Here is a 26,509-nt window from a genome sequence, read left to right as displayed (position 1 = left end):
TGATTTCTCTCTTCAAAAGTAAAAAAATAAAACAGGGAAGTGTTTCCTGTTTTTAAGGTAATGTTTATTTGTTGAAGACCGAAATGTGTATCGTCTGTTAGAACTATCAGTGGGCTAATTACTGGTGAAGGTATAATTTATCATGCTAGCCTAAGTTTAGTGCTAGCCTGGGGTAAAGCTGGGACATGGTGTTACTTTCACCTTCCTGTTATTGAAGATATATTTATTTGCTCATTTTATTTGCAGGAAAAGCCCAGAGTTAGGGTGAGGAAGAACATCTGTCTCAATAGTCCAGATGTGTATGCTCTCTGTAAGAGGTGATGTACTAAGGAGCAACTTTTTTCTTTTACGTGTCCTTGAAGCATCCCTCCTCAAAGAGGGAATTTTTAAAAAGTTAAACTTTTATCCCTGCTTATTATTTATTTACTTAATCTACAAAATCAATTTCTAGGCAGAGAAAGAGAGCTATGTGCTGAGTCACTGCTGTAACCTGTGAGCATCAGGCCAAACATGTAAAAACGCCCCGTCTCTTCCTCCTGACTTTTAGACCACCTGCTCCAAGATAGCAGGACGCTATGAATAAATGAATAACAGATTCACATCTTCAGCCTGACAAGGTGATTGCAAAGGCGAAGTCAAGCTGAGATTCAGATCGAGCCTCATAGAAAGCAAAGAAAGCTTTTTTGACGTGTGAATAGGTGAGTGTGTGTAGTGGAGGTAGCCGCACACCGTCCACACGCACACACACTCACTCACTCACACACACACACATTAACACACATACACCAAGTCTGGAGCAGCATGTGGTCCATCCCGAGAGCAGAGCTCGGCTGATGGTTGCCAGGATACTGTTGGCCTGGTGATATCGTCTGCTCGTCTCAGCAGAAGATGTGGAGGAAAAAAAAAAAAAGCATCCAGTTTGCTCACACACTGGGTCAGTTGCTTACAACAGTGATCTGATGCAGCAATCTTTACTACCTGAAGAGCAATCAGTCTTTGTATTAATTGCAGAGCACAAACAGCCACACCAAGCTTTTAAAAAACAGGAAATCAAGCAGCCTCTCACATTTCTGTCTTCTTACCCTCTTATTCTATGACTGAGTCGCCTCTTCCTTTATCTCTAGCCCTCAGTTTCTTCTCCCCCGTCCTGTCTTTGTCCTCCCTGCTTTGTGAAGTCGTTGCTGTGAGTAAATCCCAGGTTAAAGTAATGACTGCAGTCCCGCAGCGGCGACGGCGGCGGCACTGGTTGCCACTCTGCTTTTCTTAGAGACTGATGTAAACTTCTGCTCTCGCTCTTTCTCCCTCTGAGTATCTCTGTCCACTTCACACTTCTCTTTTTCTGCCATCTATTTAAAGGCCTGTGGTTTGCTCTATTTGGTCTGTGTGCTGCTAGATGCTGCTTTGTGTTCTTTTTTTTTCAAGCCGTTTGTAGAACAGGATACTCTTCTGCTGCGTGTTGTTGGTAGAAAGAGGATATGTCCATGTGATTTAAATTTCTGTCTTCTCTATCATCCTGTGAACTCATCTTTTCGATTCATACGCAAACAGAGAAAACTCCTTCTCTCTCTTCCGTTTCTGACGTCAGAACGGGTTCCTCAAAAATATCCCCTTCTAGTGCTCCTCTCTGCCTCACTTCTCTATTTCACCACTCAGCAGCACTCTCCTGGCTCCTCTGGCCCTGTCTTGTCACAGCACATCTCTGTCAGGGTGCCATTCAGTCTCAATGGTGGCCCTTAGGTGCAAACAAATCTAAGTGGCAGAATGGGAATGGCGATCAGGCTGCGCAAACACACGTCTCCTTTTAAACTGGGTACTCCATAATGTACATTACGTAAAAGCCACAGGATGAATCACAGGCACACTGCCTAAAGGGATAGTTTGGATTATTTGAAGGGGGATGTATGAGATACTTACCAATTGTATCTGTATTATAGACAGTGATTGTCATATCTCCGGTTTGGAGAAGCAGCAGGAGTACTGGTAAAGGAAGCTAAACAATATACTGCTGCAAACATGGTGTCACCACTATAGATGTATTGTAAAGAATAAGTTACAGTACCAAAAGACGGCGCCCATTCAGTCCAATGAGAATTTCTTGTCTGGTGCATAAACCATGGCACATAAACTTTACATGGTGACATTGACATGATGATGACATGACATTGGTTTTTGAATCTCTTTTCTCGGCTCAAGGAAAGTTTTTCAAATATAAAAATTCAGTGGGTCAAAAAATCATAATAGAGACATATTATTTGGGCAGCAGGGGATTTTTTTTGCTGCAATAACACAACTGGCCACTGGGTCAATAAGCCAAATAATCATCATTCTCTCCAAACTAGACAGGCTCTATTGTCAAAATCACTCATTTTACCTCCCAGAACATGAGAGTTGCTGGTCTACCGTTAACTCGGTCAATTAGTTTGTTTCTGTGATTGTGTGACTCTGTTTTAAGAGGTTTGGTGGATTCACAGAAGTCACACAGTCACACAAACAAATATATCTAAATCTAAATATAGTGTACACTTCAATCTATATTGTTTCTTTTTAGGTGGGCCTTTTCTTTGGTGGCTAAAATATATTTTGTTGCTGACTCTGTACAGCTTCCATGCTTGTACTCCTCTCTGCTTCTCCAAACTGGGGCCATGTTGGCCACATCTACTACAGACCTTATACAGCCCCACTTATAATCAACAAATAATCCAAACTATCCCTTTCAGACATGGCATTCTATGAATTAGGAAGTGTGTTTGACTGCAACTGGTTGCAGTTTCTCTTACATGCAAACACACACACACACATAAACACAGTGTTTGCAGTCAGCCAGCGTGAAAGTGGAGCAAAGTGCTTCTCTTATGCAACTGCACAGCACACACTGCTCTCATCTGTAGTCCGGCAGGAGAAACCAAACCGAGGGGGCTCCTCGAGTCTTAATAAAGACACGGCTCGGCTCCCACATGGCGTCTCAAAAGCAAACCTGGTCCAGACTGGAAGCCAAGCAGCAGAGCGAGGCCTCCCGGCTTCCTTTTCAGCTTGTACTGAAAGATTCCTCCTGTTACACACCAGGAGCTTCGTCAGTGTGGATTTACTGAGCACAGAAGCGGAGATGCTCGTCTTTGCCAAGTCTAACCTCTATTAATTCACCAATAATACCATCTGAACTCCCTTTCTCCATCTGTGTCTCTTTCTGTCTAACCACAATGATCTCTCTTTCTGTCGCACGCTGGCTGACTGGGTATTCAGTGGCCTGTGAATCAAACCCATTCAGCAGCTGTACTGTATGCAACGGATGCAGCGACTGTACTCTCACAGCTCTACCCATCTCCGCTCCCTTATCCCTGAAGTGTCCATCCATCTCCCCCCTCTCCGACTCGCCCATATGGTGTTTCTCTGCCATCTCCTTGTTTTTCAGCTGCTGTTCTTTTTTCTTTCTGTCTTTCTTTCTTTCTTTTTTTTCTCCACTCCCAAGTTTTCATTCCTACCTTCGCTTGTGTTTATCCCTCTGGAACACTTCACTGCATCAACCAGGGCTTGTCAGCTCCACACAGTGGTTACAGCATCAGCACCCACCACCTGACAAAGAGACAGACGGACAGACAGAGAGAAAGAGAAATTAGCATAAAAATCAACATCACATGCAGCAGCTACAGCATCGGGGAAAAGGATGAACGTAGAAGCCTTGATTTTGTCTTTAACATGCACTGAGTCGACAAGGGCAAATAAAAGCATGGACAAAGAAAGAGCTGTAAAGGGCAAATACACATATGAGAAAAAAATAAAACAGTAATTGAGTAATGGGGCTGATGTGCTAATTTGCTTTCATTAGCCTTTTAGATGAGGGTATGATTTAACCTAGCTAGCTTCACAATGAAATTTGATACACCCACATGTATCCTGCTACTACGTCTAAACATGTTACTCGTACATAGTTCAAACCTGCTATGCTAAACATTAGCATATCATTAACAGTTATTTGAAATGTTCATCCAAAGAATGTAAATCCAACATTCTGTCTCCTTTTAGCTCTGTTTTGGTCTCCACCAACTCCTGAGATTAAAATTCCCCTCCAGAAACGTTTTGTAAAAATACTCTGCTATGATTAATACTTTATTTAGCATGGTTTTTGCTGGGCCCACCAGGTGCTGCTTGTGCTAAGTTGAGCATTTAAAGAGCAGTGCATATAGGTACCATTAGTGTTGAGGAAACACGGAGAGATTCATGTTTGTGCCTCGGTCAGTTTCAGACTCAGATGAAGAGTCTGCAAACTAGCGAACTTATTACTACTACTACTATTTAGAATAGTAAGTGTAGTTGCCATCTTTTATTTGTTTAGCTGTTTGTTAGCTTGTAATTAGCAGGGGCTGAGACAGGTAATGCTAACTCTGTCTCCTGCTAACTGACAAGTGTACTGAGCTGGAAGTTCCTGATTTTTTTTCCTACATAAAGCAAATTAGACAGTGACTGGCTTTCAAATTTGTTACGTATCAAATCCAGCTTTCCTTGGTATGTTTGAATTTCCCCATCAGAGGAATGTGAAAACATCACTCTAGTGAAAAACCTGACCAGATACCAGTCTTAGGGAACATACATGTAACAAAAACACATTTTTGAATGGATGGGATCTTTAAGATTTGGTTCTTCAGCAGCTAAATGCTCCACTCTGTTTACTATCTAACTGCTAACTTTGTCTATCTGCTTTTTAAAGCTGGGTAGGTGACATACATTTCTTTAAAGTGTTGTCAGCTGCAGAGAGTGGTAAGAGTGAACAAAACCGTAAAAACCAAACCAACAGCAGCTTAGTCATTTTAGTAGCCACAAAACTAAAACTGATGTGAAACAAGCTATAAAGTAAACAGTGCTGAGTGGTACTAATTCTTTTTTGTCACTACAAGTGATTAACCTCATCTTATATGAAGTCATTTGATCTATTGTTATTATTTAAAGACATTGTTGAGTCAAGGGGATCTGGCTCTTCAGCTGCTAAATGCTCTACTATGTTGACTAGCTAGCCGTTAACTTTGTCTGTCTGGTACTTTAAGGCTTTTGCATTGAAAATAACTGCCATCTATTGCTGTAAACTACACTAAGAGAGTGGTAAGAGTGAACAAATGAGTTAAAAAAAAATGAACCTAAACAGCAGTTTTTTCTTTGGTGGCCATAAAACTAAAGCAGTGAGCTGATAAAAGCTAAAAAGCTAACAGCGCTGAGAGTTCCTTTCAAGTTACAGTCATTTAATCAATGTTGTTGTTATTAAAAAAATAATTATCCCCTTTAAGTGTCCTACGATGCTCTTTAGGTTGGGCGATATCTACTAAATTTCCATATCGTGGTTTCCACAGTGAAATATCACAATGGACAATGACATTGTTGCTGGATCTAAAAGGGTCTTCGCCTCTGCACCACGTCTGTAATTTGTGTTTAAAAAAGTATGATAAAATAATAGAGATGTAGTGCAATGAACAGCAGTACAAGAACATCATCTTTTTTGTTGCCCACATGTCAAAAACAGAACTTAGGCAACAATTTTATGGCAACTCTAAGGGGACACACTACCTGAAATACAGACGTCTTTTTTAAACCACGATGTTAAAATGGCAGACGACTCAGTAGTTGAGGACTGTCAGCCATCGCAATGGACAATGGCAGCCCAACCCTCTTTTTGGTACCATGTGTACTATAATGATTCTACACAACAGTTATAAAGTGCCTATGAGTCACAGTGAGAAACAAAAGATGTAGGTATAGCTTCAAGCCAAAATTATCCATATTACCCTTCCATAACCTGAACCAGTCTAATCCGAGAGCCTTGCAGGCGATTCTTTCTTTCCCATCTTTACATTTCGATAAAGGACTTAGCATGTTAAGCTAATCTCATTCATTGTGCGTCTGTCACAACTCCAGTGCTGTCTTACCCGCTGACTGGTGTAACTATTAACACTACTGCTGCTGCCCTTGCATCATTGAATCTCATCAAGAGAGTGCAGACAGCAGAGAGGCGGGGGCCTTTGAAGAATAGTTGCCAGGGAAACACAGCCTCTTATTCTCATGGCAACACACAGTCGGGTGCTGTTCGGCGTTATCAATCAGGTGGATTGAATGGATGGATAGACTATTCTCTGTTTAATCTCCAGAATGTGTGGGACACCAAAGCACTGCCTTTCCTACTTATGGGGGTCGTAAACTACACCATCCACTTCTGGAATTACATGTTCTCTACTTTATTTTGACTGTGTGTTCCCTTCAAGTAAATTGCCTAACGCTTATTGATCTTTCCTCTCAGTGAAAGGTCAAAGGGTCAAGTCTTGCCCCGGATGCTGAGGTCAAAAGAGGTGACAACTTTAACTAAGACATTGAGGTTAGTACTTGTAGTTAGAGTTATTTTTCTATCTGAGTCTGACTTTTTTTCATGTTTGGAATAACAGAGAAGTGTTTTGTTTGAGGCACAGTGTATCATTAATGAAAAACCAGCTCTGTGCAGCTGTTGTCAACTATTAATGGATTTATCTGATCAGAAATTGAGAGCAGACACATTATTTTACTCCAGCTTCAGGGCCCTGACTACGCATTTTGATGGATTACTGTTTTCTCTTCTGCTAATTAGTTGAGTGCTTTAGTTTGCCTTTTAAGCTCCATGCCACCTGGTTGCATTCTGAGCACTGCTTCATCTGATCCATACGCAAACTTAATTTTCGATCTTTCTACTTCCTGCACAGCATGTGACGCAACTGCACACACTTTGATCAGCTTCACTTCATCTTGGTCACATTTAAACTTTATACAGTCCCATCAAAACAAGTTGCTTCATAAAATAGTAGGTGCAAAATAATTTTATTTGATAAATGTGTTGGTTTAATGCTCTTTATAGTGACAAATGAAAGGAAACAAAAAATAAAGTCTCAGTGAGGGGGTGCTGAATTCAGCCCGGGACCTTGGTGCATCATCTCTACTGCCCATCTAGTCTGCCACAAAGTCCAGATTAAGGGGGATTAGGCTTTGTTCTGATGGCCCATTATTGCGAAACCATAATAGTTGGGGAAAAAAATGTCAAATTGGACTGAAAGCCTTGTCCAACAGCCCATTATCCTGAAAATAAATGCCCATTGCTGCAAAAATACACACTTTCTCTGCAGTTAGTTCAATGACTTCTGGCCCTGTCCATGGTGCTGATTCAGCAGGGTGGGGGGGTTGCCTTTAAAGTTCCCATGATATGGCTAGCAGAGCTAGTGTTTACAGTAGCCAATAGGGCTGTGACTTATGCCCCCTGACATTAATTTAAAAAAAAAAACTCAATCTCACACTGGGGAAAATCATAAGATATTGCGTTCCATAGATGTATTGCCATGGGAGAGCTGGGGCTGAGTCATAGCTAACTGAGCTAACTGCAGTTAGTGGTTAGCTAACTTATTTTATCAGCAAATGAAGCCATCCTTCCACCAGGAGACTCAGTAAACAACCCCAGTATTGTAATCTCCGTTTGCTGTGTTTGTCCCAGCTGCTGAGCCCAGTTCTGTTGCTGCTAACAGCAGCTAACAGTTATGGTTGCTACTTTTGCAACAAGTAAGCTTAAGACATCTCTCCATCAGGAAGGTTTTTTGTAAAATATGCTCCAGCTTCACACAAGTCACTGAATAAAGTTACAGAGTTGTGCTTTTGTAAAGTCAGGCTCAGTCCCAGCAAACACTGCAGTTCTCTGCAGAGGACAGATGTATTCTCCCTCCATGCTCCATTGGCATCATAAGCAAGAAAGTGTTTCACTGGAAATTGCAAATTTAGTAACATCCCTGCATTTGTAATTGTTTTCCAGGAAAAGACAAACTCTGAAGCACCTTTAAAAGACCCAGGAATACCTGCAATACGATATTTTTCTCATTGCTGGGCCAGATACTAATAGTATACTAAAAAGTATAGGTGATGATGTGTAGCATAACACACGCAATAAAAACACTTTTTTGTTGTTTTTCTTCAAATTTAGTCAGTTTTTTCCTTGAATTTCTCACAATTGTGTGTGAAAAGTGTTAATATTTTGTGGATGAAGAATTTAAAGTCAAAACTTATCACTCAGATTCCAGGAAGACTTCACTTTGATATTGGCAGTGCCACTTAAGGAGCCCCATCATGAATCAGTGTCACAGTAATCAAATATTGGACTACTCTGCAGTCTCCAGAGAGCAGACACTGAAACAGAGGTCTAGCCAATCGGGAGGGAGGGAGGGACAGTCTTTAAATATAGTTGCTTTTTCAGCAACTTCAGAGCCGATAAGTATTTCAGAACCAGTTGGTGAGAGAGGCTGAGGGGGGGAAAGGGCGATCACAAAGTCATTGTACTCAGACATCTGTCTGTTTTGTTGAGAGGCTGCGCTACTTAGCTCACGTTAGTTCTGCTCACTGAACAGGTCCTTCTTTTTAAAAAAGATCATGGCGATCATTCCTCTTCTCGCTCCCTCTCTTCCACTCTTTCTCAACCTTTCGCCCGCTCTCCCACACCCCTCTCTCCACTCCCTGTTCACTCCAAGACCCTCTTTTATGCAGCTGTTCATTCACTCATCTTCTCACCGCACACCCTTCTGACCTCTTCCTCTGTTTGTGTGTCTTTTATATCCTCCCTCTCTCATTCCCTTCTTTGTTCTCAGCGTATTCTCCCTAAAGGTAGAGACGAGTGCAGGAGGCTGCAGCTAAAACACCAGCTCATGTGTGCGTTTTGAGAGAAAGAAGGGAAAAGAGGGGGATGTAGAGTGAACTAAACACCCACATAAACTCAGTTAATCCACTGTTTTGTTCAGAGAAAAGGTGTTTAACCACTTTTTGAAGCCTGACATAATTTATGTAATGTACATTGTTAATAGACTGTACATTGCTGTAAATCATATTGTGCTGATGCTGGTGTGCTGATGATCACATATGGAGATCAGTTTTGTAGGAGATGAGAGAAGAAGAGAAGAAGAGGAAAGAAAAGTTTTAAAAAGTGGGAATGAGAGGCTAGGAAAGGAGAGACAGAGGGAAAGTAGATGAAAGTAAAAGAAAGGATGCTAGGAGAGGAGGGGAGAGAAGAGAAGAAAGAAGGAGAGAAGAGGAATGGAAAGGAAATGAAAACGCTATAGAAGAAAGAAGAGGCTAGAAGAGAAAAGAAGATGAAAGGAGGGAAAACAAGGAGAGGGTATAGAGAGGAGAAGAAAATAGGAAAGGAAATGAAGGGGAATGAGAAGTGCAAGGAAAGGAAAGGAAAGGAAAGGAAAGGAAAGGAGATGCTGAGGGAAGACAGGAGAGACAAGGATGAGAAAGTAGAGGAGAGAAAAGGAAAGGAATAAGATAAGGGAGAGGAGAGGAGAGGAGAGGAGAGGAGAGGAGAGGAGAGGAGAGGAGAGGAGCATTGACAAAGACCTAGATCCAGGAGTAATGGGAGGTGGCAGTGTCAGACCCAGCTAGACCATCGCTAAAGATTGACCGACGATGGAATGCTACAGCCAATTTGCCTCAGGCCCACAACACACACGCACACACACACACACACACACACACACACACACACACACACACACACACACACACACACACACACACACACAATCATACACAATTATAGATACAGCCGTCCCTCACTGAGGTGAGGAGGGAAGGAGATTGGAAGGGGAGAGCTGAGCGTGAGAATGGTGAAGGATGGAGCGCCAGAGAGCAAAACAGAGAGATGGAAATGGAAGGAGGAGGTTACGATTCCTCAGCGTCACCCCTCCCCCTTCTCCTCCTAATACACACAGACACACTGGCTGAGTGTGAGTCCAGCGCGGCGCACGGTGCCTCATGAAAGGGCGATTGCAAATGAGCATTGTGATTCTGTGGTGTGAGGCTGACAAAGGAAAGGGGAGGACAGAGTGAGAGACAGAAAAAATGACAGAGAGAGGGCGTATGGCATCATGTTTAAGCTGCACTTGAATCCATTTTCATTGTGTGACATGTTCAGTGTGATCATTTTGTCGATTGAAATGAAGAACTGGGGCAGCGACTGAGGGATTTCATGGCTTATTTGCTCAGAGGTGGATAAAACCCGAGCTCTAATGTCTCTATTGTGGAGACATTACTGGAGCTTTTTAATGCCTCTGCATCTGTCTTATACGCTCTTAGAAATAAAGGTGATAATTAGAAACAGGCCAAATGGTTCTTTGGCTTGTTCCCATAGGAAAACCCATTTTGGTTCCTGGCAGAAGCTTTTACAAGAGTTGAGTTCCATCTAGAACCCAGCATTAGGGCTACTAAAGCATCTGTGAAAGGTTTCACCCGTTAGTTATTCTACAGAGAACCCTTGTATGGTCTAATGATTCCACCCAGAACCCTCTTTCTAAGGTTGCTAACAAGAACCCACCCAAGGTGTTCAACCAAGAACCCTTTTATATCCCAAAGTTTTTAACCAGAACCTACCCAGGTGGTTGCACCGAGAACCCTTTTATATTCCAAGGGTTTTACCTAGAACACACACAGGGGGTTCTACAAAGAACCCTTTCACATTATGTTCCAAAGAACCCTTGATGAAAGAGTTCTTCAAGGATTTCAATAGTTCTTTAGATGAAAATGGTTCTTAATGGAATCTTAGTCTTACAAAGGACTTAGAACAAACCCTTACTTCAAAAAGGGTTCTTTAGAGGGAACTCTGGATAGAACCTCAGCCCTTTAGGGAGAACCTTGTTTGAACCATTATTTCTGCACAGTGCACAGTATGTATCTATTTGTCAGAAGTGTCTAACATGAGAGATTCTTGGTAACATAATTCAGTTTCGGTGCTGTGTTTTCTTTCTTTTCTTCGCCACAGAGATGAATATATTCCTTATATTTAATGTAGCCATTAATATTTGAGCACCATAATTTGGCTCAGGGGCGTTTTGGGGCTTAAAAAAGCAGAGTTGGAAAAATTACAGCCTTGAATTTTTTATTTTAAGAGCTGTTTCCTCTCTGAGCTCTGGCTGTCAGAGGATGGACGGGTGTACAGTTAAAGGAAGCTCTTGTTATCTTTGTTTGTGATGTGGGACGCCAATTAGCTGCTATCAAAGAGAGCGCTGTAGGCTTTTAGGGGTCCACGCACTGGCATGGGGGCGCGTGATGTGTGTGTATGTGCATGTGTGTGTGTTACTGTTTTTGTGCGACTGTTGTTGTGCCCCCCTCTTTCCTTGTCCTTGTCTGACCCCCTGCTAACTGTAAACAAAGAGAGGAGCGATACGCCTGTACAGCCAGCCACTCTTTGTGCCTGACGGACTGCTTGCACCCCACATTATATCAGTCAGGGCAGTGTGTGTGTTTACATGTGAAGTTAATTTCATTGCAATGAAAATAAAATGTAATTGGGTTGAATTGATTTGAATGGAGTTGAATTTTATTGTGTTTGTGTGTGATATGCAGATGCCTGTGTGTACAGTGTGTTCCTGTGTGTGTGGATATTCACCTGAAACTGAACTGAATTAATCTGATTTGCATTGAGCTGCTTTAAACTGAACTAAACGTGTGTTTTTGTGTGTGTGTGTGTGTGTGTGTGCGTGTGTAAAACAGACGGTGAGCGACAAGGACTACTATAAAACAGTACATAAAGGCATTTTAAACTCAGCTCCCGGGCGTCTCGCTGTCTTGTGATTGTCCTCTCTCCTTCAACTCTCCTTCACTCTTTAAGTCCATTCATTGTCCATCCATCTGGTTGTCTTTTTGTCTGTCTACTTCCCTGCCTGTCTGTTTGTCTGCATGCACATCAGCCACTGTTCTCCTCTTCAACACAATCATATGTTGTGTCATCTTATTGGACAGTTGCTGATAGTACAGACAAAAGAGAGGAGAGTATGACGTGCAGCAGAGGTGCTCAGCTAGGACAGAGCCAGTAACGTTGAGGTATGTGTCTAAAGCACCAGGCCAACCTTCATTAAATTCTTAGCAGGGTTTTAGATGGTAGTGTGTAGACACTGGAAAATGACAAATTGAATTAAATGCTTGTGGTGCTGTTGCACACTATTTTATCAAAAAATAGAAATTTGAGCTGCAACAATTAATCAATTAATTCATCATTAATTAACTACTAAAGTAATCAGCAACCGCTGAGTTTTGAGTCTTTAAGAAAAAATGTCCAATTTCTCAAAACAAGACATTTGATGATGTCATCCTGAGCTCTGAGAACAGGGATCAACTTTTTCCCCTATTTCTGACATTGACAATAATCAACAGATTGGGCGTTCCGGTAGCTCAGTTGGTAGAGAGCATTCAGCCGGTGTACAGCAGCTATCCATCCTTAGCAGCGGCCATGGGTTTGATTCCTGCCTGTGGCCATTTGCTGTATGCGTTCCCCCCACTCTTTCTCTCCCATTTCCTGTCTATCTAATGTTGTCCTGTCAATAAAGTGGAAATAGAGAATAGGAAAAATAGTAAATGAAAACAAACCCAGAGTGATATCAAATCTTTTAAAAAAAAAAAAAAAAAAAAAAAAAAACATTTTCACAAAATTTCTTGTCTCAGATATTTCAACAGTTCCAATAGGTTTGGTGTTGTGCTCATTAACAGCTGTTTCCCTGGTTGGAAAAACATCTGAGCCAATCAGAGATGGTGCCAGAGCCAGAAAAATCAACCCGTTCTCATGCCAACTTGCTAAATACTAATGTAATATCAACGCCCCTCGATGTCTCATATGGGCCCTCAAGGTACCCTTCAACATCGGTATGAGATGCGCCGGTCCATTCACTCCACTATTAACCCATTTGCAGTGGTATAGGATGCTGTGAACATCCAAACAATTCTCATTCCAGCGTGTCAACTACCAACACTGCTATGTAACGCCCCCCGGCATTTCGTACTGATGCACAAGGTTTCCTTTAGTGGTTGTGTGAGGTGCTGCTAGAAAGCCTCTCTTAACATGTGGTCAGTGTTGTGAAATCACTGAAGCGACTTGCAAGGAAGTCACATGAAGCACGTAATGTTATGTACCTTAATGGATCTGTATTTAGTGTAACTGCAACCAATGCGCCTCACCCACCCCTTCCAAATGTGTAGAAGAGCCTACAATGGCCTTGGAAAACAGGAAAGACCCTTTTTAGAGGCAGTGTTTGGTTTGGTCTTTCTTGGACTACTGCAGAATCTCAGTGGTGCAACATGGTGCCCTGTGTGGAAAAGGACCCACTCCCTCATTGTGAGGAAATGAAAACACAAACATTCTTATTTTCAAGTGATTATACATCAATGAAAACATACTTATGAACTTAATATTCACGTTCTGCCATTTTCTGTCACTAGATCCCCCTAAATCTGACACATTGGATCTTTAAAACTTTAAATAACTTTTCATTTTCACATGGGGCACAAACCCTGGTCTCCTGGGTGAAAGTCCTGTTTGTCTGAGCCATTCATCCACCCCACCTACTCTAGACATGGACTTTCTCAATCTTTATACTATGTCAAAAGCATGGCGCGTCTCTTTCAGACGCTAATGGGCACTGTGGATGTCTGTATGAGTCCACAATGGTTGAGACAAAACAGCGACATTTGACAAGTTGGGAATGAGAATGCACTGTGAAAATGGTGACAGATAAATGGCCACAAAATGGCAATGTGCGTGGACGAGGTCAGTGCAGCCAGACAGGTTATGGTAAGTCAACTTATAAGAACAGCAACTCTTGAAAAAGATGTTTACAGATCATCATATTTAGATAACTGCTCCAGGCTCCCATCCATGACTGAAAATAATGCTTTCATGATGGATACGTCACTCACTGCTCAGGACTTCAGTAAGCTAACGTACTGTTATCAGTTTGTATATTAACAGCACTACTACATTCATTTCTCCTTTCATAATTTGTATCTGGTACATACTGCATACTATCATTCTAGCGTGGAACTGGGACACAGCATGAATCTCTATCCCTTGGCCGCAACACATGACTACAGAGAATGAATGAATGGGGTGACCTCTGACCCAGTGTGACCTAGAATCTATATTCAGCCGTGTATGTCGAAGTCATCCACCCTCTACATACCGGGAAGAGCCGGCGTGTCCTTGACGGAGGCGATGCTCCATCACACTGTGCTGCAGTGTGTCTCACATGGCAGAGGATGCAGTGTTACACTATTCCCTGTCCCACTGGGAGGGGCAGGATAGCAGCAGCAGCTCTGAAATATGGGAAATTGGCTGCGATGTCAGGTATGGGCTCAAGCTGATGCAGAGAAAAAAAAATAATTGATGGAACAGGATGAGAAGGGACTAAAAAGGATGCGATTTGGGACGTGTTGGTGGATCCCTGGTGTGAAAGTTTGAGATCTTGGCTGTTGTTGCGGTTTATTTCTGTCCAGTGATTTATTTTTGAGTCACATTCATATTCTTTCTTTGCTGTTCGATGGAAAAAAACAAATGATATATACAGTAGTTAAATCCTCACTGAGTCAAGCTGAACTAATTAGTGAGCATGTGAGTGTGTCCATGTGCGCAGAAATGGAAAAAGGGAGAGAATCTATGTGAATATTCTCACAAGCCTGATCAAACACTGAACACAAGCATGTTTGCCAGCATCACAGTGTGCCCACGGCAGATCTGGCAAACACACATATGAAGAAACACACACACACAAACAGATAGCAACATACAAAGACATACAATGATGATACTGAAATTAGGATTGGTTGCTGCTGCTGCTGCATCTGTCAAGCTTTCCGTTCTGTGGTTTACAGTCATAATGGTTGCCTATCACTTGAAATCTTTTGTAATTTTTGAAATAATGAGTCTTCGACAAAAACAAGCCTCTCAAATTGAGCTAAAGAACAATTGCTGTTAGCGTATCTTAACGTAGCTGACTTGCTAATTACTGTAGGTGTCATGGATTGATTGAAAACTCAGACTTAGTGTGACTAGAAATAAAAAGGTTGTAAATGTGCACTTGATTGCCACATAGGTCTACATGATGTCAAGCTAAAAGATCAGTTATAGGTTTCCACCAAAAACTCATCCATTGTCATTGCTTTTGTACTGCAAGGTAGAGTTAATTAACCCTAGTATTACATAACGTAGTAGAGTATATTTAAGAATATATTTCGCTCTGTCATAACCTTGTTTAGCTTGCATAAAAATGTGCCTATACTTGGACGAGTTACAGGTTATGGTGGATACATTAATGCTAAATGTGTCATTTTTAACATTAAAACCAAAGGCTTTGAGGTTGAGGATTAATCGATGTGTTAGGTAAATGTACCGCTTGGTTATCTTTGGTGATGTTGGCTAGGGTTGCTTCCCCAAATCAAATAAAGAGCAGGCCAGAGCCACTAATTTTAGCCTAAACTCCCAGCATCATTCAGGACTCTTTTTTCATCCATTTTATTTATAAGAAAAACACACATTAATCAACATTTAAATGTGCCAGTGTTACGCTGGAGATGTTTGCTGTTTAAACACGCTGTTTAAATGCACACAACCATCACTCAAAATGGAGGCAGCTACGCGTAGTAGCCATATGGACAAGTTTGCAAACAGGTAGCTAAAAGCAAGTGTATCTTTACTCTTAGCTAACTGGATAATTTTCAGCTGCGGTCCTTTGGTAAGATGTTTTGAGCTTAACTGATAAAAACTCCCACTGAATGTACTACACAACTGAGGTCTAACATAACCTGGAACCCCACAAAATAATCTTTGTTACTGATACTGGCTGTGCAAGAAGTGCTACGTTAGCACTATAACTGTTCATAGTAAGCTGGAATATGCTAGTTAGCCAGACATGCCAATGTTTACAGCTATTGTTAGAATAGATAAAAACCCATGTCCTACACTTTTACTCTTGTGTTTTTTGGCTGTAGAAGATTTAGAAAAATGAAACCATCCTCCAAACTCTTTGGATACTAAGTAGCATTACTAGCTTGACAGACCTGCTGTGCCTGTTTGGGGTTACTAAGGTTGTTCAGGCTCTAAATGAATGATGAACTGCAGAGAGGAGATAGAGATTTAACAGAGACCATGATCAGCAGCACTCCAGACTTGACCAGACCACTTCTTAATCAATTTCTTTTACTAATACAGTTACACTCTGTGCAGACAAGGATTTTCTGTCTTTATGAGCTTTAAGATTCTTTCGGCTATCCACATCACAGTTGACAACTCGGGGTTGTTATGTTAGCAAGCTGTTCTGTTTGCTTTCCACATGCTGTACCACATACATACTGTATTTTCATTTCTGGTGAGAATTTGCTGGGTCAGTGTTTGCTGGTAGATTTCAGTTGGAGCCTTTCTCGCTGACCCAGTTATACCAGTATTACCATTCTGTTTTCTTGGTAGGCTTGACTATCAAAAAATAAACACAAAAAAAACAAGGTGCACCAGACCTGCAGGTTATTCAGCAGGCTATTATAGCAATAACAATCAAAAACTGCCCAAACTTGGCTTGTCTCCTCACGACATCACTGAAGTCATCACAAATTACCCTAATTTTTACCAATTTTCCCACTGGTTATGACTGCTAAACACACTCTGTTCATCTCAGGTAGCCAAAGTGTTCCTCTGCCATTGAGGTGTATTTACCTAGAGCATCAGTAACCAAACACTTGGTTAAATGATCCAGCAGAACTTATTAAGAGAGTTGGAGCTGCGATTGAGATACCATCGCTAAGTAGATAATTTGCCTCTCACTTATTACACTAATTGCAATACTGTCTCGCTTCCTCTTCTCCAGCTCTGCTCTTTTTAGCCTTCCATCGGCCTGAATTGGCTTCACCTTCCCACTGAATTGGGGATATTGATCTTAAATATGACCAGAGGGCGGGCATTTGGGCTGTTCATTGACATTAGTGGACAAAAATTGATCTGATCGACGCACAACAGGCCATGATAGGAAGTCCTCAGAGAGCAGATCTGAAGTAATCAGATTACACCCAGAAACTCACCATCTCCTCTTTCATTGCCATATAGAGAGTTAGAAAAGCCAATTAAGTCATGTCCGGTTAGAAGTAGACTCGCAGAGGCTGGAGAGGATTCGCTCTATGTCTTACTGGATGTAATATCACACATTTCAAAGAGTTTCAACAGGACACTCGTAACAAGGACGATAACAGAGTTTAATAAGACTTTTCAGAAGTCTCCACAAGTGTCATCCAGCATCAAGAGTTAAGTAATATGATCTAAGAGTTATCAGATCTTGGCTCCCTTGTCACGGTGAATTAAATCTCACTGTGTCCTAAAACTATTTCCACTGACTCAGTGGATTACTTCATAGATATGTGCTCAATTAAACGGTCCCTCAATTCAAAGCTTGTTCGGCAAGTTTTTTTTAATCAAGTCTTCCCAAGTCTAATTTCTTTCAAAACAAGAATTTCAGTTTCTGTTAAATCACCTTTTCTTGACTGAAGTGTTTCATTCTCAACTTTAGAAGATCCCTGCTCCTCTCTGTTTCAAGATACTGACACTTGAAATCCTGAAACCGGTGACCGTGCTGTGAAATGACATAACCTTACGAATCAGAATTTTTAATTTGTCTAAAAGGAATAGCTTTTGGGAACACACTTATTTGCTTTCTTGCCGAGAGTTAGGTGAGAAGATTGATGCCACTCTCATGTCCGCACTGTGAGGATGAATCAGTCAACCGGCACCTCAAAAGCTCACTAATTAACACTTTATATCTTGTTTGTTTTTTCCGTGTAAAAAAAAAAAGTGTAAAAAGTCTCGCCATCGCCATGAGGTTGCCAGGCAACCAGTGAAGACTTCAGGAAGTTATTGTTCCTGGGCCAAGAAATACTTTGGCTCGTAAGTCTGCTCTGAAAACACTATTTTATTTTTACATTTACTTTTTTTGGACAGATTAAACAAATGAGGTTTAAAGTTGTTAATTAGTGAGCTTTAGGCCACATTCAGGAAGAATCAGACAAAAGAAAACCCCTAACACCGCCATAAACCCTGCAGCTAATCGTCACATCACCTGATTCTGTCTAAATGTGGGCTTACGGCTCGTGTCCACATACCGTTTTTTTTCTGAGCGCCAGCATCCCTTTTTGTCGCTCCAAATGAGGAAGGAGTGTCTGCCGCCGCAAGTAGCTATGTAGAGAAAAGTTGTGGCGCCCAGTGTCTTTTTCCTGTGTGCTTCACCTTTTTTGTGTGGCAGCCCTACTACTTCTAGTTGAAAATCTCTGACCTTTTCAGAAAGATACTGGTGTCATTACCTTCACTTTTTTCAGGTGACCAATCATATATTAGATGGAACTCGTCACCCTGGTAACAAAAAGGATGGAGGCGGAGCTTGTCCTGTTTTATGTCAGACAGAAACTCATAACAGAAACAGAAAAGCTCATTTGTGGGGGTTCATCACTCAGATACTGAATGTTGCTGGTGAGTGTTGTGCCTTTATCTGCACATTGTAAAGCTATGTAGTCAACTTTCTGTTAGTATAGCATTAAATTAGCTTTGTGGCTAATGCCGTTACTCTCCAAAAAAATGGTATATGGACACAGGCCCTTAGAGGTGTTGGTAGGAGGGTTCTGTCATGTTTGGACACAGTCAGACTAGCAGTTTCCCCGTTTCTGTCTTTATGCAAAGCTAAGCTTACTTTCTGTAGTCTGTAGCCTTATATTTAACAAATAGACACGACAGTAGAAATGATCTTTTCATCTAACTCCAAACAACAAAGCAAATAAGTACATTTCTCAAAAATGTTGCACTACTGGAATAAGAAATTTAAGATTGTAAGACTGAATTTCTGCCTGGGCAGTGTCTCCAGTTTCTCTTTTGTTCTAAGCTCTTTGACCCAAAGCTGTTTGTACTGAATATACTTCTTGCATTGACGTAACCTTCTGCATGCCATATCTGGACCCTCCGTCACCATCCGTTACCCCACCCTGTCGCCCTTTAACAGGATCATCCCTGATCTGCGGGAGTAATCCCTGACTCCTGGCAACACTGGCTTAAAAACCGCAAGATTACCAGGTGGAGACGGCTCACATCTCAAATTCGGAAATTATCTCAGCCCTGGCTTCAACACCCATCTGATCCAACCTCTGAACTCTCAACAAAAACAAAAGGAACATCAATGGAAAGCATGAAAGCTCAAGTGACAGATGTTTGAATGGCAGATGTTGCTGCAGGACAGATGGGTCGGCGAGTCAACAAGATTAGGAGCGTTTAGATAAAACATGGATTGTCAGGCATTTTGGTGGAATCCAGTTGGACCACATGGACAAACATATGGATGATGTTGTATTTTAATCAAAGGATTGAATGCAACATGGTTGTCCATCCACTTGTTTCTTGCATCATGATTTATCACTGGAAGTCTGTTGGATAAGCTTTTCTAAGTAAAGAAAAGAGCAATAATCCACCTTTGGATCATTGTTGCTCTTTTGATGAGGGCAAGTGCTGGATTTTCAAGGATAGTTTGGGTTCAGAGGCATACTATGGAGAATCTCCCCCCCCCCCCCAAAAAAAAAAACAAAAAACAAAAACGTATAGACTTATAAAAAATAATCCCTCTACATAACTAGAATTGTATCTGCTGAGACCCTGCTCTCTGCCAGTATTTTTATTATTTTGCTTAATTTCTGGGCAGCTTGTTATATTGTGCAGCCCCCAGCCAATACAGTGCGCAGACTGCAGGTTGTAAGGTTGGGACTTTATAATATATGGTGACCAATGGTTACATTGCACTCTCCATCTCCCTCCTCTGCTCTCTGTCTGTGAGAGCTACATAAAGACACACACAGACACACACACACACACACACACACAGGCAGAGCGGACTGATGATCACTTTGGCTGTTTTCACACAAAGTGCAGCCTTTTTGTGGAGGTGTCGGCATGTTTATTTGTGCATTAGAATGTAATTGCTGTGAAATGTTATAAACGATAATAATGGCTAATTTCTCCCACTGCTCCAAAAAGACACTGCAGTTGGAGTTCAGTGACTGCCTGCCTTACTGCCTGCCAAACTCCATTAACAAAATGCTCAGTTTAAATGTTATAAACATCTACTCCTTCTACAAGGTTATTAATGATTTCTAACAACTCATAAACAGACACTTACTCATTCGGCAAACATTCAGCATTAATTATAGTAACTCTAAATAACATGAAACAGGAAACCAAAAATGGTCGTTCCTGACCGCAATGGAAATTTTAAGAGTATGTGCTGGCTGTACCAGTATCATCAGAGAAGCTACAGTCAGCATATCATGGTCAGTTTATGATTTTATATAGTAAATACATTGCATATTTCTCCTTTAACTTTCAGCTTTCTAACTTTTTTTGATGCTTTATTGCAGCCTTTAAAATGCTCTTTCAGGCTGTCCCATTAGCATCTCTTCAGTGTCAAAATGTTTTGACAAAGCACTTTTTCAGGCGTGAACCATGACACTTTGGAGGAGCTGCACACATTTCCGTGTCATTGTACGTGTCACTCATCTGCCTACTTCATAGACTGTCAGCTGGGGTTGTGCTGCGACCTCAGCCATGTCTAGTTCAGTGAAAGCTGGAGGAGATCATTACACACCATTACACCTGATGAGCTGTGTTGACAGTGCTTCAGTGGTGATAAATAATGAGAGAAGGGGAAAAAAAGACAAACATTACCTTACCTTTTTCCACCTTTATTTACACATTGCAACCTTACATACCCCCTTCCTCTATTCCCAGTTCCTTAACATGTAATAAATGACATGCTGGAGCCTTAAGATTACACACGTCTGTAGTGTGAAATACATGTCATCATGGGAAATGTTGCGAAGCTGTGAACTTGGGGTAATTGCAGTGATAGCATGAATGTGTAGCTCAAACAACTGAGGAGAAAAGGTTGAAATACATGAGGAGATGTACATTAAGAGAAATACAAAGACAGCCTCCTCCACCGTGACGCCCCAACCCCCAATCCTGTCTTCTGCCTTGTCAAACCTGATAATCCTGACACACGCTAAGGCAACCCAGTAAGATACGGCACCTCATATGGACAGAGGAAATGGGACATTGAGAGACACACAGAATACGCTAATCCCCTGCAAGACAGCAGGACAGAATGATTGTGCAGCGCTGGAAGACACCGCCACATGCTGTCAACACCATTTTGCAGTGAGCATTTTGAATAGATGAGAGTGAGTGAAGTGACAGAATGTACCGAGGTGATGAAGACTGATGGGAGGGGCTTAGGAGGAAAGAAATATTAAGACAAGGGATGAATTAATGAGTTAATGACGGAGCGCGAGAGATGAATAGAGGGAACGCACGAGGAGAGAGACAGAAAAAGAGAGAAGAGAAGAAAAGGGGGGGGGTGCGAGACAAAGAGTGACAGAAGGAGCGAGGAGAGAGAAGGAAATGCAGACGGGCATGTTTCTATGGGCGCTCAGGAAAGATTTGGGGTGAGGGAATCTTGCATCATCGTGGCAGGCCAATGAAAAGGCTCGGTTAAAATGTTCAAAGGGAGTGTCCTAGCAACAGCGGAGTAAATACCATAGCAGCCACCATTCCATCTTAGACTGAAACACACACACACACACACACACACACACACACACACACACACACACACACACACACACACACACACAAAAACACACATTGATTAACATACTCGTGTTCTCAGAGCACACACATGTTCGCTGTTTATTCATACATGTAAATGGGTTATGATCTGCATATTTTGATTCATGACTGTACAGCAAAACCTATATATCACTCATTGCATGTTGCCTGTTTCATATGACAGTAATAAATCATCACAAGCATCAAACATATATTATATATGTGCAACATCTGTATATAAATAAGTTAATGTATATACAGTATGTTTATGTTCATATATTTCAATACACATTTTGAACATCTGTATATCTATCTATATGGTCTGTATATCAATCTATATATCACTCACTGTAAGTATGTTTCAAATGGCAGTAATACATTATGACAAGCTATGTGATATTCAGTACTATGTGTAATTTTAGATGGTTTTGCACATACAAAGTACCAGTATATATACAACATATTTCTGAATATGCATTAGTATATGTATATATATACACATATTTCAATACATATGGTGGCAATACAGCATATTTTCCCATGTGTATTGATGAATGTATATATGTACTGTATATATGCATATATACACAATGTATGGATATATGTATGTATATACACATGGATGTATTTGAAGTATCACAATCAGGCAACTAATATTATCAGTCCGATATTTGCCTATTGCAGCTATATCAGTCTAAATTAGTACTGGCACATATGTTGTCTGATATGTCTGATGGACAAATATATCCCATATTAAACTCTTTTTTAAAAAACAGAACATAATGCTATATATAATGTTTCTACATGTTAGCTTTACAGACAACATTTTATATATTTTTTTTATCCTTTTCTTAACTTGGGTTTTATATATACATATATTTGTGCTTTTTAATTTAGTATCACTAAAAATACTGCTGAAAGTTTACTGTTTCAGTGCCCTGATATCATTTCAATAATAACGTATACTGTTAAACTATATAATATCCTGCCATTACAACTCTTTGTTTATGTATATATTCTATATTCTGTATATTATATTCTATATAAAGAATATCGGCAGATTGATATCTGGATTTTTTACTCCATAATATCAGTATTGGTATCAGTCCCAAAAATCCAGTATCCATCAGATCATAAAATATATTTACAGTATGTTTATTCACAAATATTTAAATACATATGTTGAAAATCAATATATCATTCACCGTAAGCACGTTTGTAATTACAGTAATATGCATCAAACATACATTTCCTCTATTTATAGATGTATATATGCATACAGACGTGTGCTATTCAGTACTATATATAATCTTAGACGGTTGTGTACACAGAATTTACCTGTATATGTACATGTATATGTATATACATTAGTATATGTATATACAGTAGGTTTATATACACATATTTCTACATATTTATATACACATATTTACACATGTTGAAAATTTGCCAATTGTGTATTGATAAATGTAATATATATGTATGTATTAGGAGTGTCATGATGTACCGGTATTCACGATAACTGTGATTTAAAAAATAAAATATTGACATCATGTTTTTTATTACAGATATGATCATTTTATGTAAATACTGCAGGGCCTCTTAAATATACTGAATGCTCTTAAATATTTTACATTTCTTTCTGTTGGTTCAGTTCATTAATTCGTCTGGTTGCCTCTTTAGTATCCATTAAGTATAAGTGCACTTTTTGTACGTTTTTGTACAGTTATGGTCGCTGACTCTCCCTCAACCTCCACATACTTGTATTCTTAGTGTTATTCATCTGCCAAAAAAGAGACAAAACGCACAATAAACAAAATTAAAGACGGATTTGTTGATTAGCGTTTTTAAATTTTTTTTATATAGATATGTGATAATATAGTTATTATGATTATGTGTCTGTATTATCAAGTAGGCCTACAGCTTTGTTGTACAAAAAGAGACGATAAGACATACCTGTATATCGTGTGTGATTTATATTGTAACATAATACACTGACAGTGCAACATGACCTCCTTGGACACTAAATTATTGTGTGTGTGTGTGTGTGTGTGTGTGTGTGTGTGTGTGTGTGTGTGTGTGTGTGTGTGTGTGTGTGTGTCATGAAAGTCAACATGGCAGTAAATCATCATTTAATCTACTCATATGGATTATAACCAGAGTCAGTAGATTACAGAGGGATAGACGGGGCCCAGATCTTTCAATTACACACCTCTCCTCTCCACCCGCCTATACACACTCAAACACACACAGCACTTCATCATGCTTTCTCTTTCTACCTTACTATTTCTCCATCCATCCCTCCATCCATAGCACCACCGCTCTTCCTCCTGCACACACAAAGAAGACCTGCAGAGTCACACAGTAGCACCGTGGGTCGCTTCACCCTTTAACACCAAACCCCTCCACCCGAATTCCGTCACATTTAAAAGAACGAAACACTCCTGAAAAGCCTTCGCCCTCATTCATTCATCCCTCCATTCAGATTTTTCCTCCTTCCTTCATTCCCTCCTCCCCTGTTTTCCACTCCAGTCGCATGCACCCACCCCTTCTGATCAGCAGTGCAATCTGGGGCTATTGTTTTTAGCAGGCGCACACACACACCTCAAACACCGCTGTGTAAAACTGCCTTTTGTAGTGATGCCAGCAATTCCTGATGTTATAATGCATGTGTGATTATGGAGCTTGACATGCAATTTAGCCACATTGTTCACATCGAGGTGATATATGATGCATGTAGTGTGATGGTTCTAGGTCACATAATGTCTGTCCTGTGACTAAACTGTCATCTTTCACTGAAAATACACACAAAAACACACACACACAAGCATATTACTCCACATTTTCCTGCTACAATGCACAGAGATCTTTGCTGGAGTGTGTGTGTGTGTGTGTGTGTGTGTGACAGTGACTGTGGCTGTGGCAGTGACCGTGCTGCTCTGGTTAAGCACTGCAGTGAAAGAGGACAAGCCCCAGTTATGACCAGCCCCACGGGGTTCAATGTGGTCGGGGGCTAAATTCAACGCTCCCTCCCCTAGCTCCCAGAATCCTCACCTACGCTATATGTCCAGTCTACCCACAAGCACTAGCACCATCCCTCCACCAAAGCACCAGTCATCCACCAGCCTCCATCTACAGTCTAACCCACATCCATCCTCAAGCTTCAGCCTCTTCCTCCAGCTCGCAGCCTCTCCTTTAGGTGCAGGGTGGGACTGTGCGATCGGAGCTAAAACGGATGGAGCGGAAAATGAAAACGGGGGAGTGTTGGGCTCAGCTTACCGGCTGGGCGTGCAGGAGGGGAGGATGATGCCTCTGACTCTGCTCTTCCTTCCTTCTCTCTGGACCAACACACAGATGGATGCAGGGAACAAAAGAAGAAGGGCAGAAAGAGACTGAAGGCAGGCACCAAAGAAGAAAAAACGACAGAGGACAGCCTAAAAAAAGAGGGAAAAAGTCCTTGTCTTGCCCGTCTCAGTCTTCCTCGGAGAGCCTCCTTTATCCTTGTGAGCCAGAGGGCTGTGGATTCACCTAAACACTGAGCACACGCACTGCCTCACGCCACACAGCCCTCCCTCTTCCTCTCTTCACTCTGTCTCCGCACTAAAGACAGCAGCTGTTGGTCTATGAGAAATAGAACGCTCTGTCCCCCCTCCTTCTCCCCTTCTCCTCCTACCTCGCTCACTCACAAAGACCCCCACCACACAGACTCACACACACACACACACACACACACACACACACACGCATTCGGCATGTCCTCACAACACCCCCTCCCCCCCTTTGACTAACATCTCCCACTAGCCTGCTGGCAATAAGAGGAGGGGGCACTGCTGTGTGTGTGTTTTGTTGTGTGTGTTGTGTTGTGTTGGGTGTGTGTGTGGTGCAGAGTTGTATTGTGTTTGACATTGTTTCAGCAGCACAGTGACTTTTCTGTCCACATGGTGTGAAAGTGAATCATGGTGAGCGAGGATGTGCAGCAGGGTATTTTTGCAAACTGTGTGGGTGACTGCCGAGCATCGTTTGCTACCGTGCTGCTGCAGAGGGGAAGGAAATTATTCTCATTATTTGTGGTTATAGGCAGCGCAAGTGTGAGGCTGTTTATATTTTACTGTATGAGCTGACATTTATGAGTTAGTATCTGTTTGTGTGTGTCCTTGTCATTTAGCGAGAGTTTGGTGTGGTGAAAACTCCGGTTAGGACCCTTACTTCAGGGCCGCAGCCCGGACGAAAAGGCCTCTGTTAAATGAGCCGTGGCTAAATTGTCACTCTGTACGTTTGTGTGTGTGCTGGGGGGACAGAATGTCTATTGTGTGGTGATCTTGTACCCAGACCAGTGCCTATGGCAGCCCACCCTTGGGACTGGAACAGAGTAAAAGAGCTGCAGCCATATTGCAGAAACATCCTATCACAAGTCTTAAGTTAAGATAGGAAGAGTCTAACTCCCAATTTGGAATTACAGAAACAAATTCTAACTAACATTAGGAATCCTATTTCATGTCATCTTATTTTATCTCAGGTTAGAAAATCCTAAATATTAAATCCAATATCACTTTTCAATATTTATGTCTGTTACCTACCAACCAACACAACTTTTCTCATCTCACCAAACAACAACTTTATAACTTTTTTTCAGTCATTGAAACATACTGAAACATAAAACAAAAACCTGAGTAAACTTCAAGACAGAGGTTTTGGCAACATCTGTTGATAAATCCAAAGATATTCTCTTTGGGAAATTTACAGCAATGCTAACATGGTAGATAGAAGAAAGAGAGTGGTCTAAGATAGCTGACACAGTATCTGGCATTTATTCTGTAAAAACAATTTAAAAAGCAACAATTAAGTTGCTAGCTAACACTACCATTAGCTACTGCTAGCTAACACTACTGATAGCAAACATTTCCATTAGCGAACATTACTGCTAGCTGCTGTGACCTTACACAACAATTAGCTATTGTTACTGAACATTATCGTTAGGTACTGTTAGCTAACTCTACCTTTAGCTACTGTTGGCAAACATTGCTGTGAACT

The 26,509-nt window shown here is 41.1% G+C and overlaps 1 protein-coding gene across 4 annotated transcripts in view; it reads right to left on the bottom strand.

Moving 5' to 3' along the window:
* fam49al (family with sequence similarity 49 member A, like) overlaps positions 1–25,090 on the bottom strand; it is a 46,856-nt gene extending 21,766 nt beyond the window's left edge. For 3 of the 4 annotated variants that reach the window (XM_084738669.1, XM_084738671.1, XM_084738668.1), the window contains exons 1-2: positions 24,758–25,090; positions 3,480–3,570 (exon numbers count right to left, since the gene is read on the bottom strand). The gene's annotated coding sequence lies outside the window, so the exon portion shown is untranslated. Of the gene's footprint in view, positions 1–1,082; positions 1,540–3,479; positions 3,571–24,757 lie in introns of those variants that run through there. The other variant, XM_084738670.1, reaches the window with a different exon arrangement.
* Positions 25,091–26,509: the final 1,419 nt, after the last annotated feature.

The sequence above is a fragment of the Lutjanus erythropterus genome, chromosome 16 (genome assembly GCF_056507025.1).
Source record: "Lutjanus erythropterus isolate fLutEry1 chromosome 16, fLutEry1.hap2, whole genome shotgun sequence".
NCBI lineage: Eukaryota > Metazoa > Chordata > Actinopteri > Lutjaniformes > Lutjanidae > Lutjanus > Lutjanus erythropterus.
Note: the sequence above shows the minus strand (reverse complement) of the source record. Positions and strands in the feature narration are given on the sequence as shown.